At 38.4% G+C, this 19,311-nt stretch overlaps 1 protein-coding gene and 1 pseudogene across 4 annotated transcripts in view; one reads left to right on the top strand and one right to left on the bottom strand.

Moving 5' to 3' along the window:
• Window positions 1–19,311, top strand: part of KIAA1958 (KIAA1958 ortholog) — a 161,011-nt gene that overhangs the window by 82,486 nt on the left and 59,214 nt on the right. The gene's annotated exons all lie outside the window — the stretch shown is intronic.
• Window positions 7,747–8,561, bottom strand: LOC131491486 (small ribosomal subunit protein eS6-like; annotated as a pseudogene).

Genomic DNA, 19,311 nt, shown 5'->3' with positions numbered 1-19,311 from the left:
TTTTTATTTATTTTTGGGACAGAGAGAGACAGAGCATGAACGGGGGAGGGGCAGAGAGAGAGGGAGACACAGAATCGGAAGCAGGCTGCAGGTTCCGAGCTGTCAGCACAGAGCCCAATGAGGGGCTCAAACTCACGAGCTGTGATAATGACCCAAGCCGAAGTTGGATGCTCAACCGATGAGCCACCCAGGCGCCCCTAAATTATATTTTTCAATGGAATATGTGCATCAGTCAGATCTACATTTACTAATGTAGATAAATCTTGAAGATACAGTTGCAGAATAATAGAGTACCATACCTTTTTTAAAAAACCCAAATACCAAAATATATTGTTCTTATGCACAGCCCCTCACATACAATTAATTATGAAACATGAAAGGAGATACTACAAATGATAATGGTTGCCTTTGAGGAGGAAGGGGGATGGGAAATGAACTATATCTGTAACATTTTCTTTTAAAAACATGTAAAAAATATGACAAAATAATAACGTATTAAATCTGAATGACAGGAACATGAATTGTGTTACATAAGAGGCAACACAAGTGTAGTGCTTAATTATGGATATCCAGACACACAACTGCCTGGATTCATATTCCAGCTCTGCCACTCCTTTTCTGGGTGAGTTTGGCAAGTTAGTTAACTTCTCTGTGGTTTCATTTTTTCATCTGTAAAATGAAGAAAATAACGTATTTATTCTATAGGGTTGATACAAGGATTCCATTAATCTATACAAAGCCCTCTGATTCAAGGTCAGCATACTTTAGCATTATTCTGTATACTTTTCTGTATATTTCAAACGTGGTTACTTTTTTTAAATCATGGTTACTTTTTTAAAAAAATGTTTATTTATTTTGAGAGAGAGAGCATGAGTAGGGAAGGGACAGAAAGTGAGGGAGAGAGAGAATCCCAAGCAGGCTCCACGCCGTTAGCGCGGAGCCCAACACGGAGCTCCGTCTCCTGAACTAAGAGATCATGACCTGAGTCAAAATCAAGAGTTGGACACTTAACCAGTTGAGCCAACAGGCACCTCTAAAACATGATTACTTTTTGTTGGTTTATTTTTATTTTTATTATTATTTTTTTTTAATGTTTATTTTTGAGAGAGACAGAGCATCAGTCAGGGAGGGGCAGCAAAGCAGGCTCCAGGCTCTGAGCTGTCAGCACAGAGCCTGATGCGGGGCTTGAACCACAAGATCACGACCTGAGCTGAAGTTGGCCACTAAACCAACTGAGCCACTCAGGTGCCCCAAACCCCCAAACATGATTATTTTTTAATACAGAGAAAGACGGATACCATATGTTTTCACTCCTATGTGGATCCTGAGAAACTTAACAGAAACCCATGGGGGAGGGGAAGAAGAAAAAAAAAGTTAGACATGGAGGGAGGCAAACCATAAGAGACTCTTAAAAACTGAGAATAAACTGAGGGTTGATGGGGGGTGGGAGGCAGGGGTGGGTGGGTGATGGGTATTGAGGAGGGCACCTGTTGGGATGAGCACTGGGTGTTGTATGGAAACCAACTTGACAATAAATTTCATATTAAAAACATTTTTTTAAATAAATATAGATTTTGAAAATAAGTAAAATTGTGGAATATTTATGAGATGAGGGCATTACGACATTGTTGTTACTGAATATAGAAGGGTTTTTTTGTGTGTGTAAGAAAGCAAATTTTACTTAACATTATCTTCTGGTGTACTTGTTTATAGACAAAGAATTTGGGGATTATTCTTACAAATTTCAACACTGTGGCTTCCCTCCTATGATTATAATGGGACGCTGTCATGGGGAATTTTTTTAACTTCCTCTGCTATATAATATGTAAAAAAACAACCAAAAAATACCCCCAAATGTTCTCTATTATCTATTAGCACTTTTATTTCCAAAATAATACTGCCTGAGTTCCATGAAGAAAGAGGTTGTTTCCATTATTTTACTGATGAGAAATGAGGCACAAAGAAACTAGGTGATTTGCTTAGTTACAGTGGGAGAAACTTGGTCTCGTGCTTGTTAACTTCTTAGTTAACATTGAGTCACTGCTATGTACCTACCTCTGCTTGTCTTGGTATAGGTATAGCCTAAACTTCCAAATGCTCCTTCTTCTCCTTTTTTCATTTTCAGGTCATGCCTATCACTTACCCAAAGTTTAGACTGCCCGAGTACATCTTAAAGATATGATTTATTTTCTCTGAGAATCATTTCTGAAAGGACCCAGGGTTTAAATAGAAGGATTCAGGGAGACAGGAGACATGTGTTTTAGCCTCTTTTTCTGCTAAGCATCTGGCCAAGTCACTTGCACTTGAATTTATCAAACATTTTTTTAAGATCAACTATATGACAGAAGTGATGAAAATACAAAGATGAATGTCAGATTCCCAAGCCCCACAATAGCATTGTTTAGAGAAGGAGGCCAATAAAGCAACAACTTCAATTCCACGTGTATAGAAAGAGGTATATGAAATGTAGTGGAACACACATGAGGAGCAGTTTACTCAGCCTTACGATACACAGGAAAGAGTATTTCAGGTAAACAGAACAAATGAGCAGAGATTCAGGCATAAACAATTTGCAGATTACTTAGGGAAGCATGGATTTGAGTGTGGCCGAGAAGTAATTTCCAAGGGGTCAGGAGAGTTGCTGCTGGAGGTTGGAGCCTCCCATGAAGGGCTGTACCTGTGATGTCACTAATGTCCTACATGCAGAGCAGAGGGGCATAATTCATTGTCTTAGAAGATCATACTGATAGCAGTGGGAAAGTAGAGACTGGGACACAAGAGCTGTTTTATAGGGTGTTACGGTGATTCCAATGGGAGATGGCAGTAAAGTGCTCATGAGACAACAATACAGACATTGGAGAGGAGGAGAGAGACAGAGGTTGGTGCTTCAGGAGTTAAAAAGTACAGACCTTGATTACTCTGAGTATTTGGCCTCTTGAGATCTCTGTTGCTACCCTCATATTCTCTCTCTGAAGGCACAGCACTATTTTGGGTAACACCAAAAGGTTTTCAGAACCCAAATATCTATAGTGAAGGCATAATTCTCTGAGAGTAGGGTAAAACAGTGTTTGGAGTTCTGAAGCATGCTGTGACATTCATTTCATTCATTCATTTGACAAATATCCATTGGAAGGCTACAAATTGCCAAGTTCAATTTGGGTACCACTAGTACACCAACATTCAGGACAAAAACACGGTTCCCTTTGTCATACTGCCTACAGTCTAATGGGAGAGAGACATATACTTGCCCTCTCAAAACATCCTCAATTAAGAGAAAAAAGTTGAAAATATTTTCTGAACCAAGATGCTATTCAAGTTTAAATGACTTTGTAAGATTAAATCAGTTGCCTTTAGATAATACATTTATGAAGGCTGTTTCTAGGATGATATGTGGTTAAATGAACAAGCCACTATGGTAAGTGAAAGGTGAGTTTTAGCTGGAAATTAAAAGTGCAGAGGCTACAGACAACCCATTCCACATCATTTATTTGAAATACTTTATACTTAGCTAAACATAACATGAGTCTAGTTATATTAAAATTGTAATATTGCTTATTTTTGCAATCAACTAGTGACCTATCTTTAAGAATTAAAAGTATAGGGGCGCCTGGGTGGCACAGTCGGTTAAGCGTCCGACTTCAGCCAGGTCACGATCTCGCGGTCCGTGAGTTCGAGCCCCGCGTCAGGCTCTGGACTGATGGCTCGGAGCCTGGAGCCTGTTTCCGATTCTGTGTCTCCCTCTCTCTCTGCCCCTCCCCCGTTCATGCTCTGTCTCTCTCTGTCCCAAAAAAAAAAAAAAAAAAAAAAAAAAGTTGAGAAAAAAAAAAGTATTAAAAAGAATTAAAAGTATAATTATTTACTAGTTTTTCAAAAGACAAAATAAAAAATCAACCTAATTGCTTTCTATTGTGCAAATGCATAATGTTCTGAGAAATACTTTTATCAGCTTTTCTCTAGTGCTTACACATACTTTTTAAAATGTCATTTGTCTTAATATTTCACAAGAAAATCTTCCCAATTGGCTTTTTATTTCTCTAAACTAAAGGCACTTTTTATTATACCAATGAAATAAGAGCTCTATTATTTATTTAATGTTCATCCAGATATAACTGAGACTTCCAAATATGCAAAATGTACCCAAATACGGCAGACTAGCAAATAACTGTAAACCTCAGCATGTAATTTCCTTTCAGTGAATTTAGATTTGACTAAGGCTGCTAGAAAGTTCAGAATCAAAGAGGCATAGATCTTGTTTTTGTAGTCTTGGTATCCATTCCTTGTAGTCTAAAGGGATGAAATAATGTATGACTTCTCAGCAGAGAGGTCAGTGTCAGAACACTGAAGTCTTCGCTTCAGTGTCCCGGGATTGAAACATCTTCCTTATTTGTTTTCCTCAGGGAAGCAGCAGCCTTCGACCTCTCCTTACAGATTTTGCTGCCTGACCATCTTGGGTCTCAACAGGTATGGGCAGAGTGCAGGTGATCCCCTGCATCGTAGGCCCAGCAATAACTTCTCTTTCAGTCTAGATCTCATTTATGTAACTGATGGCTTGTGTTCCCAAGAGTGTATTAGAACCACAAGAAGTACATATATATAATGTAGTAAAAGCAATAAATTATGCTTACATGGCTACAAGGTGATTTTAAGCTTTATTTTAGTTGAGAAGAGTGATCAAATTTATCATCAAGTAAATCTGATTTAATGATTGATATACCTTAGTTAGCTTATTTGTCTTCAGTTATGATACACATAGCTGAATCTTCAGTATGCCCTAATAGCTGCAGGATTGCTTTTTTTAGGCAAAACAATTTTCTTACCTTTTTCAATTTTCTGCATTCTTATCAAGGTAATACATGTACGTGGCAATCAGTAAGATAATGTTGTTTAACATTAACAGTCTCACCTCAAAGCTCATCACCTCATAAATCCCATTCTTCAAGAGAAACTTCATTTGAGCCAATTCTATTTTCAGTTCTTTCCAAATTCTAAACAAATTGTTTATACTTCTGTCTCTTGATTATCAGCTTGAGAAAATCTCTACAGACTCCTTATTACAAATGATGAGAATTTAACTCATTTCCATTAACCTTTCAGTCTTTTATTTTTAGGCAATTAAAATACGCAAATACCCAATAGAAGAATAAAAATAATGAAAAAGGAAATAAATAGGCTTACTCAACCTAAGACTGAAGATACTAGTGTCTCTGTCCTTCCTTCAACTGTTCTCATCTCCCTCCTAACCATCCTCTTAACCTGACAAAGTTGTCAATATTTTTTCATCGTCTTTGGTGGCCATAACTGAGTCTTTTCCTGCTTTATCCTTAAGTTGACTCTTCAACATTAAAAACCAATAGTACCATTTATGTTATTTTGACAGTGTAAAAACTATTCATAGTTATTAGTGTTCTAAACTTGAATCTCTTTTCATCCTGATGAATTTCACCACCTCTGGGACACTGAAAAGAGGATGTTCCTAAGGGTTCTTGTATGGATAAATGACCTAACCAATGAAGAGGGCTTACTTAAGTATGTCCCCATATTATTATTAGTACTGTATTTGTTGCATCTGAAATGTCATTGGTTGTAAAAATGTACCATTATTTTATATTCCACAATGAAAGAAAAAGCATGCTACGAATTAAACTATAGTTCCCAGGAATTGTGAGACAAATTTCAGAGATATTAAAATGTAGAAGTGCATCTTACAATCAATGAAATACATTATTCTCGTTTTGGGGGGTTTGTGTGTTTTCCTAAAAGTTTTGGTATCATTTCTTGACAGAAGAACGGTGTGCTGTTATCGTATCTGTATGGTCCTCCCAAGATTTCCATTTTCCATTCCGTCATCCTGCTGCGGTTTGGACTAACCGATTTAACAAGCCTGAGATAACCCTCCCACCCTGAGGATTCTATAGGTTTTATCCTCTGTTTCCTAGCTTTCATGTGTCCCTTTTTTCCCCTCATTTTACTAGAGTCCATCAAATAATTTCCCAAGAATGGATAGGTGGGAAGTAAACTTTTGAGTTTTTAAATTACTGAAAATTCCTTTCCTCTAATAGGAATTTAAAATTTTTTTCTTTAGTAATTGTTCCTTTCACAGGGATTATAATTATAGTAATCTCTCAAATCTCTCAGAATTTTGATTAAAAGTTTTTAAACAATTCTATCCTTAAATTTTCTGTTCTTTTTTTTTTTTTTTTTCCATCCTTCTCTTTATTGCTGCCAGTTTTCTTCTGATGCCTAGTCAAATAGTTCACATTTAAGAACACAGGACAGGAATCTGGTGTTGGTTTCTTCTGTGGTTGTGTAAATAGATTTGCTTACTTTGGGCCTTTCCCGGAGTGAAAAGTATGTGAGATGTATTGATTGGCAGGACTCGGTTATAGAGAGTGGATAGAGAGCTGGTGCTTGGTCCACAGGCCTCCAAAGATGAGTCTCAGGCACCAGCACCCATGCTACAGGCCATGCCTTCCCACATGATTGGGTTCAGTTTCCTTAGCAAAGTTTTGTCTGTTTTTTGTTTTGTTTTGTTTTGTTTTTGTTTTGGAAAAGGATGAGGGTGGAGCAGTGAGAGGTTAGGGAGCCCAGTTTTCAACTCTACTTCTCACTGTCATATTCCCTTGTCAGTTGTCCCTAAGCCTAGAGCCTCAGAGGGTTTCAACAGAGTGGTTGGCCTCCACCTTGGATGCAGCCCTGTGTGTTCTAGGCCCTCATGACTCCATGTGTGGTCACCTGGGAACTATTAAAAATAGTTTGTCTCGTTGCTTTAAAAATTCTTTGACTTTTATCATTTTGATTATAATAGATCTTGGAATAGTCTTTGGGTTGATCTTACTTGGAGTCCTTTGAGCTTTCTGTATCTGGATGACCATATAGCTCCCAAGATGGAAATTTTCAACTAATATTTCTTTAAATATCTTTTTTTTAATGTTTACTTATTTTTGAGGTGGGGGAGGGGAGCAGAGAGAGGGAGAGACACCGAATCTGAAGCAGGCCCCAGGCTCTGAACTGTCAGCACAGAGCCCGACACGGGTCTTAAACCCACAGACTGTGAGATCATAACCTGAGCCAAAGTCAGATGTTCAACTGACTGAGCCACCCAACTGCCCCATCAACTAATATTTCTTTAAGTAAGCTTTCTGCCCCGTTCTCTCTCTCTTCCTTCTGGAACTCCCACAATGCAAATGTTCATTCACTTGATGGTATCCCATGATTCACATAGGATTTATTATTTTTTTTCATTGTTTTCTTTTTATTCTTCTAATTGACTAATATCAAATAATCTGTCAAGGCCACTGATTCTTCTGCATGATCAAGTGTGTTGGATGCTCTGTATTGAACTTTTCACTTTTGTTATTGCATTCTTCATCTCCTGGATTTCTGATTGGTTCTTTTTCATGGTTTCTATTTCTTTATTAAACTTTTCCTTTTATTCATGCTTTGTTTCCCTGGTTTTGTTTAGTTGTTTGTGTTCGCTTACATTTTGTTGAGTTTTGTTTTTAAAAATTTTTTAATGTTTATTTTTGAGAGAGAGAGAGACAGAGCATGAGTGAGGGAGAAGCAGAGAGAGAGGGAGACACTGAAACCTAAGCAGGCTCCAGGCTCTGAGCTGTCAGCACTGTGAGCCCGAACTCACAGACCGTGAGATCGTGACCTGAGCTGAAGTTGGATTCTTAATTGACTGAGCCCCCCAGGCACCCCTTGTTGAGTTTCTTTAAGATGATTATCTTGAATGTTTTGTCCTGCAGATTATAGATTTCCGTTTATGTTTTTGTTTTTATGTCTGATCTTAGTTGTTACTCTTAGAAAAATCTCATTTTTGATTGGACTCAGACATAGAGGTAGAAGTTCTTGGAGAAGACACCCTCTGTCTCTTGGCAGTCTGTTCCTGGTGTTTTCTTTGGCCTCCTTCAATCTCTTGGCCAAAAGTTTAACATATTCTGAAGCCTCTTCCTCATTTTTCTTAGTACACTGTTTCTTCAAAGCAGTATGCTGACCTTTGTGTTGGAGGACACATGGAGTAACAAGACACTGAGTCTTGGGTGCTTTGATTCTAGGTTTCTTACCTTCTTTGTTTAGGGTCTTTCTCACAACATGCTAGTGGACATCATCTTCTTTAGAGAGATCGAAAAGTTTGTGGATTCTGCTAGCTCTTTTGGGCCCCAGGTAACGAGGCACAGTTGTGTCACTGAGTCCAGGAATATCCTTCCTCCCCCTTTTTTACAGTGATCAAGTGGAGAACACTGAGATTGGCATCCACAATGTAACCTCAAACAGATTCACACTTTTTTCCTCCAGTTCTCCTTGGTCTGTAACAGGAATACCCTTGACTCAGTAGCAGGCAGACATGGCCATGGATCAGGACACTGCTTCATGGGGAAACCTTGTTTGTCATTGCCACCACTGATTCGGACCACATAACCCTTCCATTCCTCACCCAGAGCATCAACGCCAACTTCTGTAGCCATATGCTTCTCATAAAAGGTATGAAGTTTGCATTCATCGTCCACTTCAATGAGTTCCTGGCAGCCAGTAGCTGGCCAAGAGGTGTTCAGCTTCATCCTGAAGCAGCCTACTGCTTCTGAGGCACCACAAAAAAAAGAGCTAGATCTCCATTTTTTTGAGATCAGTTATGGGAGCTTGATTAGTTTCCTTTGGTTCCTTTATTAATTTCTTTGTCATGTTTGCCTGGTTCTTCCTGATCCTGTAGCCTTGCATTGTTGTCTATACATTTGAAGTAACACCTCTTCCAGTTTTTACAGACTGGTTTTAGCAGGTAAAGGTCTTTTCCTGTTCACTGGGCTGATAGGATTACCTCTGGAATCACAGTCATGCTGGGCTGGACAGTTAGGAGGCTGTTCCTGGGTTACAGTTGGGTTGCAGTTGATATTCTTGTTACCAGTGGCTCAGGTGGGTGTGGATCTTACCCGGTCCCTGGGTGGACAGGACTGTCTCCAGTACCTTGCTTGGTAGGGTAGTGCTGGGACAAAGGTCCATTTTAGGATCCACGGTTAGGTCTTCAGACAGTGACCCTATTAACTGGGTGTACAGACAGTTGTGGCTCCCACCAGGCCCCTGAAAATGATCCTAAGTGGTCACTGGAAGAGTCCTTGGATTGGTAGGACTGGCCCTGGACCATGGCCTAGAAAAGGCTGTAACTGATTTGCAGCACTGTTTCTGGTTCCACAGCCAAGATTGAGGTCTGCAGACCTGGCTCTGGAGGCACACATGGGTGTGTCTCTTGCCAGGTCCCTAGGTAGGCTGCATCATTCCCTGTGTGGCTAAAGGAGCTAGACCTGATTATAGGTTCCTTTCAGGATCTGTGGGGGTGCCGACGGGTATTTCCCACAGATTCCCTTGGCCAGCGGTACTAGTCATGGACTGGCTGAGAAGCTGGAGCTGAGTATTGGGCCCTTTCTGAATCTCTGGGTTTGCAGATGGGATTATGTCCTGCTGGGGTCCTGGATTCTCAGGACCGCTGGCAGACTGTGGCTGTGAGAGGGTTAGAGCCATATACTGGGCCCTTTCAGGATCTTCAGGGCTGCCAACATTAGTATCTCCTACTAGGTACTAGGTCCTTGGACCTGTAGGACTGCTGACAAACTCCAAGTATAGGACCCTTTTGGAATTTCTGGCCACACAGATGGAAGTGTCTCCTGCCATGTCCCTGTGTCAGCAGGACTGTTTTCAGGCTACAGCTAGAAGCAGCATGGCCCTGGTTACAGGGCCCTTTCAGAATCTACAGCCTGAAAGAATTTGGAGGGCTTACCTCCAGGGGCTCCAGACCACAGCCAAGAAGAGAATGGACATGCTTTACAGGCCACTTAGGGTCCACATCCTGAACCGAGGTCTGTATGCCTATTACCCAATGCATGTGGGCATGACTCCTCCTGGGTCCCTTGGCATATGGTGCTGGTGACAGAACTGAAGCCACATGGGGCTATAGTTCTCAAGGGTACGGAGCTGTTCAAGGATCTGAAGTCTGGACCATCATTGGTGAGTCAGCCACCTGGGTGTGAGCTTGCCTTCTCAAAACAGTTAGGGTAGGGTTTCACAATCTCCCACCCAGTTCCAAAACTCCCAGAAAGCCACTTTTGTCCTTGAGTGGATATCAAATTATTGTTGACAAGGGTGATATGAGTAACAGATGTCTTCAGACATCTTACTGAAACCACTCCCACCCCTAGAAACTTAAAAAAAAAAAAAAAAAAAAAAAAAAATCAGTGTTACTTAATTTTCTACCTGTTAACTTCATTTAGCAGAAAAAAAGAATCCTTATAATCCAAGAATATGCTGTTGCTGTGAGTTTGACTTTAGTGTTTGGTACATATTCCTTAAAAATAATGCCTGAAATTATATTTTACATAATATATTTAGTCTCTGGAGTATGTTAAGATTTATGTTACAGATCACTAATGTTTTATACCTTTATACTGTTACAATAACTGCTGCTAAATTATTATTCTGTGTAATGAAAAGCAGCTATCTCATCAGTAAGAAAAAAAACTTTGCCTGTTTTGCCCATACTTATAAATGGGTAATAGAAAGCTAATCCATGTAGAAAAAATAATTTAGTTTTTATTTTATAATGAAGTTTTCAAAACTATGTTTTGTTTTTACCCACTGACCCAATTAGAGAAATTAGCATTCTCCTATCCATTAAATTATTACTTCTTGGGTGGAATTTAATCAATATTAATAGACTAACTCAGAAAAAAAAAGAAATAATTTATTAGGGTTTTCTGCATTTCTATTTTTATGTGTTATCTGTTTTCCTATGCATTATGTGCCATACATCTTTTGTTTCAAGTTGGTTAATAATATCTTTGTGTTCTTTACTTTATTATTCATTTTCAGTAAAAGATGCCTTCACATTTTGAGCCTACTAATTAAGATATGCAGTCCTGTAAATTGAATGTAAATGTAAAGAAAGACCTGGTTTCTAATCAAAATTTTTTATAACTGTTTCTATTGTGTATAGTATTTCATTTCTTAAATTCATCTGATGTTACCTAATGTAGCATGCTTGTTTGTTTTGGGGTCACTGAAGCCATAGAATTTTCACAAACTCATGAAAAGTGCTTTTCAGACACTCAGTTCTGACTGAGGTACTGATAAGCTATTAACAAATGGTGATTATTTTTCTTCATAGGCAGGGTCATATGTTGTTAGCTCTTTGATTACTACATGCAGAATAGCAATAAAAATAGCCAATACTTATAGGGTGCTTATTATCTCACTAATTGCTTGTGGTAGCTCTGTTCTCACAGCTCTGTGAAGTCAGGACTATAATTAACTCTATTTTACAGATGAAGAAACTAAGGCAAGGAAAGTTGAACTTGCTGGAGGTCACACAGTAAGAGACTAGGAGAGCCGGGATTCTGACCTAGTTAGTCTGGTTCACGCTGTTAACCGCCAGAGTCACTGGCCATGGTGATGCTTCTCTTGCATGTTTCGGCAGCCCTCCCTCTTAGCACTAGATGTCCTTTTAGGACGTACACCAACTTTCCTTCAGTTTTATTTCTCCAAAAACTTCATTGCCAGAACTTCTACTTTTACTCTTCCTTTTCTAGTCCCAATCTCCCATCTGCTTTTATTGTCTAATTGTCTCCATAAGAAGGGGATAATAATCAAAGTTTAACAGTTGAGGAGACATATACAGACATGCCTAAAACAATGCCTACCGTGTTGAGGTGCTGAATGTATTTTTTGTTGAGTGTTAAAAAGTAAATAATGCAAATACTAAAATTTCTAGAAAGAAAAAAGGTAACTTTCTGCTTTCTTTTAGGAAAACTCATGCTGCTGTGTGGAGTTTGAATAGAGGCAAGAATAGACACAGGGAATTTGTATATCATCAATGGGTAATAAATCCAATATCAAATTCTTTTTCAAGTCTTAAAACCTCTAATTTCAAATGATCAAAGGGAATATGTCAGAAATAGTAACTTAACCAGGCATTACTGTATTAATAGTAGTTTCCCTCTTGAACATAAGACACAGCAGTATTTCCAGAGAAAAATAAAAATACGTCACAAAAGGACACTGAAGTATATAGTTAAAGTGGAATGGACTAAACTCTTGGTAATTGAAGAGTAATAGTTGTAATTAAAATTTTAAGTCAGAAGGATATACACCAAAATATATACGGTGGCCACCTTTGGATGATGGATTTATGGGCAGTTTTTCTGTCTTCTCTATACATTTATTTATATTAAACATGTACTACTGGGGCATCTGGGTGGCTGAGTCAGTTAAGCATGCAGCTTCGGCTCAGGTCATGATCTCATGGTTCATGGGTTCGAGCCTTGTGTCAGGCTCCGTGCTGACAGCTCAGAGCCTGGAGCCTGCTTCAGATTCTGTGTCTCCCTCTCTCTCTGCCCCCCCCCCCCCCCCCCGCTCGCACTCTGTCTCTCTCTCTCTCTCTCTCTCAAAAATAAGCATTAAAATTTTTTTAAAGTACTACTTTCATAATAAAACTAATAAAATTATTTTTATTAGGGAAAATATACATAAAATAACCTTTTCCTCATGTGAATACTCTTTAAGTCATCTGTTTTTTAAACTTCGATATTTCTGGATTTAAGCAAAGTATATTTAAGGATATTTGAACTCACCAGGGTTAAATGCAGTCATGGCTGAATTTCTGAACTGTGCAAGGAGTAATTTTTACTTTTGAAAATGATTTAATATCCAATAAAATTTTACTTAAAAATCATGAAAGAACATACATAGGCTGATGAAATAATGCCTGTTAAACAGTATTATGTGTTGTGTACTAATGGAGTCATCACAGACTAACCTGAAAAGGAAAGCCACATGTGTAAAGCTGTGACTTCATGATCGAAACTAGAAAATGGGGGGCACCAGGGTGGCTCAGTTGGTTAGGGCTCCGACTTCAGCTCAGGTCATAATCTCACAGCTTGTGGGTTCAAGCCCCACATTGGAGTCTGCTGACAGGGCGGAGCCTGATTTGGATTCTCTGTCTCCGTCTCTACCCCTCCCCCACTTGCTCTTTCTCTCAAAAGTAAACAAACATTAAAAAAAAAAAAAAAGAAACTGGAAAATGTAAATGTCACATCAGTAATGAATCCCTGTCTCTCCTACAACTGCCTTAAGTCCAGGAAAGTAAGAACTCAAAAATAAGGTTCTTTTGGGAAATTGTATATGATGTTTTGTATATGAAAGTCTGAAGGCAGCAGCTCACTATATATTTTATGTATTACACCAGCTGCAGGTATTTCAGACCCATCAGAAGGTCCTCTTGATTCAGTGTCTCTGGCAGTGTAATAAAAAAAAGTGGAGGAGAAATCTCTGCAGTCTGTAATAAGCAGTATATCAGTGAGTACTGTCAGATTCTGTAGAAAATTCCACAACATGATTTATTACGTTAATTACAGTCATATGGGTTTCATGCTGCTAAGCCTGAAAATGCAGCCACATTCTACAGTTGATTTAAGAATATATTTTGGCCAAGACAAAAGGGGTCCTTATCGTGATTAATATAGTACAATATTTATTCTCTTGTTTTACTCTTTTTTTTGCCTTTGAAATGATGAATTTCTTTTCTGTGACTTGAAATTAAGTTCGAGATTTGAAAAGTTTCATCTAGTTTTTACTCACTTGTGTCATCTGGTCTCCTTTTTGTCTTTTTGTGTTGTCTTAGTTGTCACTGAACGTTGCATGTCCTCTATATGTGAAGCCTGTTTGAATTAACTCCCTTTTGAGCAAATGTGGCTAGCCTACAGCTGTCCCTAGCTGGCAGTGCTGACCCTAAGACTTCTTAGGTCACACCTGCAATACTACTGCTCTTTTTGAGGTGAAGGAGCAATTGAGGAGAAATCTTAATTTTCTTAATGCAAGGAAGCAGAATTTTTAGAGAATTCTGTCGTTTTACCCTTGTTTAGTGCTGTACTGAATTCATAGTCACAGAATGTCTCTTCTTCAGTGAGACAGGAAGCTTGTCACATCACAGGATTCTAAGTGATGTGGAATGGAAGGTGTCCTAAGAGCTGTTTTAGATACAGATACTAATTCTGATTGCTTACATATGTCTGTGACAGAATATGTCCACGTATACACAAATGCCTAACACTGGTGATGTAACTTGGGAGAATGAAATATTAGCTACAAATTAAAGCATCAATAGAGGAGAAACTAGTGAAATAAGATTTACTAGGTTGGAATACATTTCTTCTTCTTTTCTTTTCTTTTTTTTTTTTTTTTGTTTGTTACGTTTATTCATTTTTGAGAGACAGAGACAAAGTGCAAGCAGGGCTGGGGCAGAGAGAGAGGGAGACACAGAATCTGAAATAGGCTCCAGGTTCTGAGCTGTCATCACAGAGCCCAACGTGGGGCTTGAACTCAAGAGCTATGAAATCATGACCTGAGCCAAAGTCGGATGCTTAGCCAATTGAGCCACCCAGGCCCGGGTGGAACACATTGCTAAGCAGTGATGTTTTTAAAGAATTGAACTAGATGATTTATGTACCCAATGCTGAGCTAAGTGGTTTGTTTTTCTCTTAGTCAAATAATTTTAATACAACTCTTAAGAGATAGGTACAGTTATTACACCCATTTTACAGTTGTCGAAACTGAAACTCAAGTTAAAAGACTTACTAACACGAGTTCACGTAGCTGGTTAGCAGTAGAGCTGGGACTCAAACCCAGCCATTCTTACTGGCAGTGCTGCAGCCATAAATGAGTTGCTACACTGCCCATATCAAGTGCCTTGAAAGGGACCAAATAACATTAAATTTGAAACAGTATTTTTGGCAATTAGGGAAACAGTGTTGAATTTAATAATTTCACAAAAGTTACAAAAGACGAAGTTTGAATCCAGTGGATTTCAGTGGGAAATAATTCTTTAACTCCTTCATTATTTTGTCAAGTAATAATACTAGTTATCTATAATGATTTTTGGTAGTATTTTTCACAGAAGCAGAAATCACTTAAGTATTTATTACTTATTTAAGAAGCCACTGTTTTGTCAGGGAAATAAAAATTTTCAGATCAGAAAATCTGCTGTCCCAGCAGGGAGGCAAGTGCTGCAATTGAAGCCAGGCTTAGGCTGAGGTTCACTTGAAGGAAGATATTCTAGGCCTTTTAGGGGAAGATGGAGAGGAGGCGCTGTTTCTCAAAGCATGGCCTGTTGGACCACACCTATATTAAATCATCTGAGAACTTGTTAAAAATGTAGACTCCTGCATGCTATGAGCCATTCATTTAATTCCTTGTTGGGAGGATTTGCAAGGTCAGTGCCTGGTCTCCTTTATGTGTACAATATCTTACTCCATCATCCAATGCACACATTTCCTTAGCCTGATTTAATTCGTAAAGAGAGAGACAACAGTGAATATACATGAAAAAAAGGTGGGTTTTTTTCCCCCTTCTTTCTTTCTTTTTTTGCCTGTAGTTGTTTAATAAGTGCTGGTATTTTTATAATGTATTTTATTTCTAAATTTTTTTAAGGAGAAAATTTTCCAGAAGCTCTAGAGTCACATAACATACAACTGAGAGAAATGAACAGATGACCAATGTTTATTTAAGTGATTTCTGCTTCAGTGAAAAATACTATCAGAATCATACCAAACTGACTCATACTGTTATTCTAAATTATCAAGCTTTTGAATATGTATGTAATAAATGTGTTTTACTCTCACTATTGGAAAAGATTAACTGAGCTTTAAAATAGTTTGTTGGTCAGATAGCTATAATAACATACAAGTCTGGCTTCAACTAGTGATGTTAACAATCCTACAAAATAGCCTGTGTTTGAAGGTTCTAGGAGAAAGCATAAAAATTAAAGGAGAAAGAAGACAGTAACTTTTAATACATTTTATGGTAGTTATAAGGTTATCTCAATTTATTTTCCACCTTTTTTTTTTTTTTGAAGATTTTATTTTTAAGTAATCTCTACAACCAGTGTGGGGCTCAAACTCACAACCCTGAGATCAAGAGTCATGTGTTCCACTGGCTGAGCCAGCCAGGTGCCCCTTTTTTTCCACTTTTAAAGTAAATATAGCTCACTATTCCTTTTTTTATTTTTATGTTTTTAATGTTTATTTATTTTTAGAGAGAGAGAGAGAGAGCATGAGCAGAGTAAGGCAGAGAGAGAGGGAGACAAAGAATCCGAAGTAGGCTCCAGGCTCTGAGCTGTCAGCACAGAGCCCAATGCGAGGCTCAAACTCACGAACCATGAGATCATGACCTGAGCCAAAATTGGCTGTTTAACCGACTGAGCCATCCAGGTACCCCACACCATTCTTTTTTTAAATAAATTACAGGAGGGGCGCCTGGGTGGCGCAGTCGGTTAAGCGTCCGACTTCAGCCAGGTCACGATCTCGCGGTCCGTGAGTTCGAGCCCCGCGTCAGGCTCTGGGCTGATGGCTCGGAGCCTGGAGCCTGTTTCCGATTCTGTGTCTCCCTCTCTCTCTGCCCCTCCCCCGTTCATGCTCTGTCTCTCTCTGTCCCAAAAATAAAAAATAAAAAAAAAAAACATTAAAAAAATAAATAAATAAATAAATTACAGGAGTTAGGAGCTATTGCTGTTTTCAAAAATGAAATATGAATGGTGGCAAATATGATTTTTGTAACCCTTTGACAAATAAAGTTGGCCTATTTCCTAATTACCAACTAGGGCACTTTTACATTTTAATACCAAGATTATTTTCCTTGAGCATATGAAAGAATTCTAAGAAAATTTAATTTCTTTCAAATTGTGGTTTATATACACAATGGAGTACTACATGGCAATGAGAAAGAACGAAATATGGCCCTTTGTAGCAACGTGGATGGAACTGGAGAGTGTGATGCTAAGTGAAATAAGCCATACAGAGAAAGACAGATACCATATGTTTTCACTCTTACGTGGATCCTGAGAAACTTAACAGAAACCCATGGAGGAGGGGAAGGAAAAAAAAAAAAAAAAGAGGTTAGAGTGGGAGAGAGCCAAAGCACAAGAGACTCTTAAAAACTGAGAACAAACTGAGGGTTGATGGGGGGTGGGAGGGAGGGGAGGGTGGGTGATGGGTATTGAGGAGGGCACCTTTTGGGATGAGCACTGGGTGTTGTATGGAAACCAATTTGACAATAAATTTCATATATTGAAAAAAAAAGAAAATTTAATTTCTTTCAAAGGAATACATATGTAGAAGTAAGTACCTAAAGCAAACGTCATCATGTCAGTATAATCTCTTTTAAAGTGAGGGTCAGGACTGGGGGAGGGAGTTATCTTGATTTTTATGGACATGTTAATTCTCATATGGACTTCTGTTAAAGTATTATTTTTTTTCTTATCCTGATGGTAATATAAAGATATTGTCTTGTAGCAATTTGTGTGATAGGTCTTTGTTTGTTTGTTTGTTTGTTTGTTTGTTTGTTTGTTTTTTTAGTGAGCTCTATGCCCAAAGTGGGCTTGACCCTGAGACCCTGAGATCAAGAGTGAGATGCTTTACTGACTGAGCCAGCCAGTCCCTCCTTATGTGATAGGTCCTTTTATCCAAAGGGACTAGCCCTGGGAAAAGCTTCCAGTGTCCTTGTAATGAGCCATTTCGTATAGTTATTGCAGATGATCATACCGCTTGCCTTGACCACAACAGACTCTCTGAAGAGGCTTAATGAAGGATAAGGTGACTATGAGATTCTGATTGTGAGCCCCCAAATTTAATTTTGTACCATTGACTTTTGTTCTTAAATGCAGTCAGTAGTGTTGGTCTAAAGTAGATTGTATAATTACACATACTGTTATCTCAGTAACTTTCCTTTTAGCTTTGGTGTTAATTCAGTCAAAAAATGTTTATTGAATGCTACTACTTCTCAAGTGCTTTTCCAGATCCTGTGAGTAAAGTAGCAAAGTCCCAGCTCTTACAGAGCTGGCAGCCCACTGGAGACAGACAGATGCTAAACAAAGTGTCAAGTAAATATGTGGTATGTCAGATGGTGACAGGTGTACAGAAGAAAATAAAAGCACAAGGGAAATAAAGAATGTCAGAAGTAGAGAAATGGGTTGTTGATTTATTTTTAAAAGGCATTTTCTTCAAATGTTTGGCATTTGGAGGTTCTTTGCACTTAGCATATTGTTTCCTCTTCTGGTGTATATATTTATAATTACTATATAAAGCACTTCATGTGGCTCTCCCACTGTTTAAGCTTTATATTCCCCACTCTAACCCTTCTCCCACCTTCAGACCAGGATCAGTGTTTTACTGTCCTTATGATCAGAAGCCAGACTCCCTCTCATATCATTCCCTTTGCACATGCAGTTTCTTCCTGCAGTGCTCTACCCTCCTGTTCTTCTTAACCAAATGGTACCCTTTCCCCCATGGAACAGAGCTACAACATATCTTAAGCTCTATTTGACTTCTCTTTTGTTTCTGAATTCCTATAGGACCGGGAGGCCATGCCATAAACACAGTGCCTAATCGCACTGTGCCCTGTATGGTCATTTTAATTAATTTTATGTGTGTTAGTCATCTCTTCTAGCTATGATATAATCTACATAACCATCAGGGACTTGCCTTTGACTCTACCACCACAGGACTTCTTGAAATGCTAGGGAGGGGGTTGGGGGGTACTCACAAATGTAGATTTATATTAATCCCAACTGTAGTCTCATAAATATAAATCTACTCGCCAGATTTCTTTTTACTTTTTTATTTTTCAAACTTAAAAATACATTCTTATTTAATAAGCTTGTAGACTTATCATTCACTGGTTTATAAAAAGAATTTGAACATCATTTCTCTATCAAATGAAAAGATAAAATATTCAAATGAAAATAATAAGTTAAATATCAAGAAATGTTTCTTACTGCTTCAGATGTATCGCTTTAATAAAATCACAAAAAGAATGTGATAGCTAAGCTTCTTTTTTGTTAAATTGAATGCTACAGCAATAGAAGGAAATGGATCTGAATTTAAATAGAACATAAATCTCAAATTAAATGAGAACACAAGATACTGCACTAATTATGTGTTTTTCCATGCCATCTCTTAACAAGGGAGGAAATAATTGGATTAATGGGGCATGAAGACTATGTAAATAAGTACAGAAAGGCTGTGTATATAAAAACTTTACTCAGGTTCTTTGTAGGAGTTCCTGTGCCACTGCTGAGGCTCTCTCTCCGGCCCCGTTCCAGGTCACAGATCTCTTGGAAGACAGTAACCTAAAACTTTTCCATCTCTTAGCTACATTTATAGAAGGCCCATTTCACTGTACTAGGTTTTATAGTACGGCTTCTCCTTTTGAAAAGCTTATAAGTGATAAGTGTTAGATGGCTGTTGTGTTAGATGGCAAGAAGTAAGGGACCACATT

Source organism: Neofelis nebulosa, chromosome 12, assembly GCF_028018385.1.
Source record: "Neofelis nebulosa isolate mNeoNeb1 chromosome 12, mNeoNeb1.pri, whole genome shotgun sequence".
Taxonomy (NCBI): domain Eukaryota; kingdom Metazoa; phylum Chordata; class Mammalia; order Carnivora; family Felidae; genus Neofelis; species Neofelis nebulosa.
Note: the sequence above shows the minus strand (reverse complement) of the source record. Positions and strands in the feature narration are given on the sequence as shown.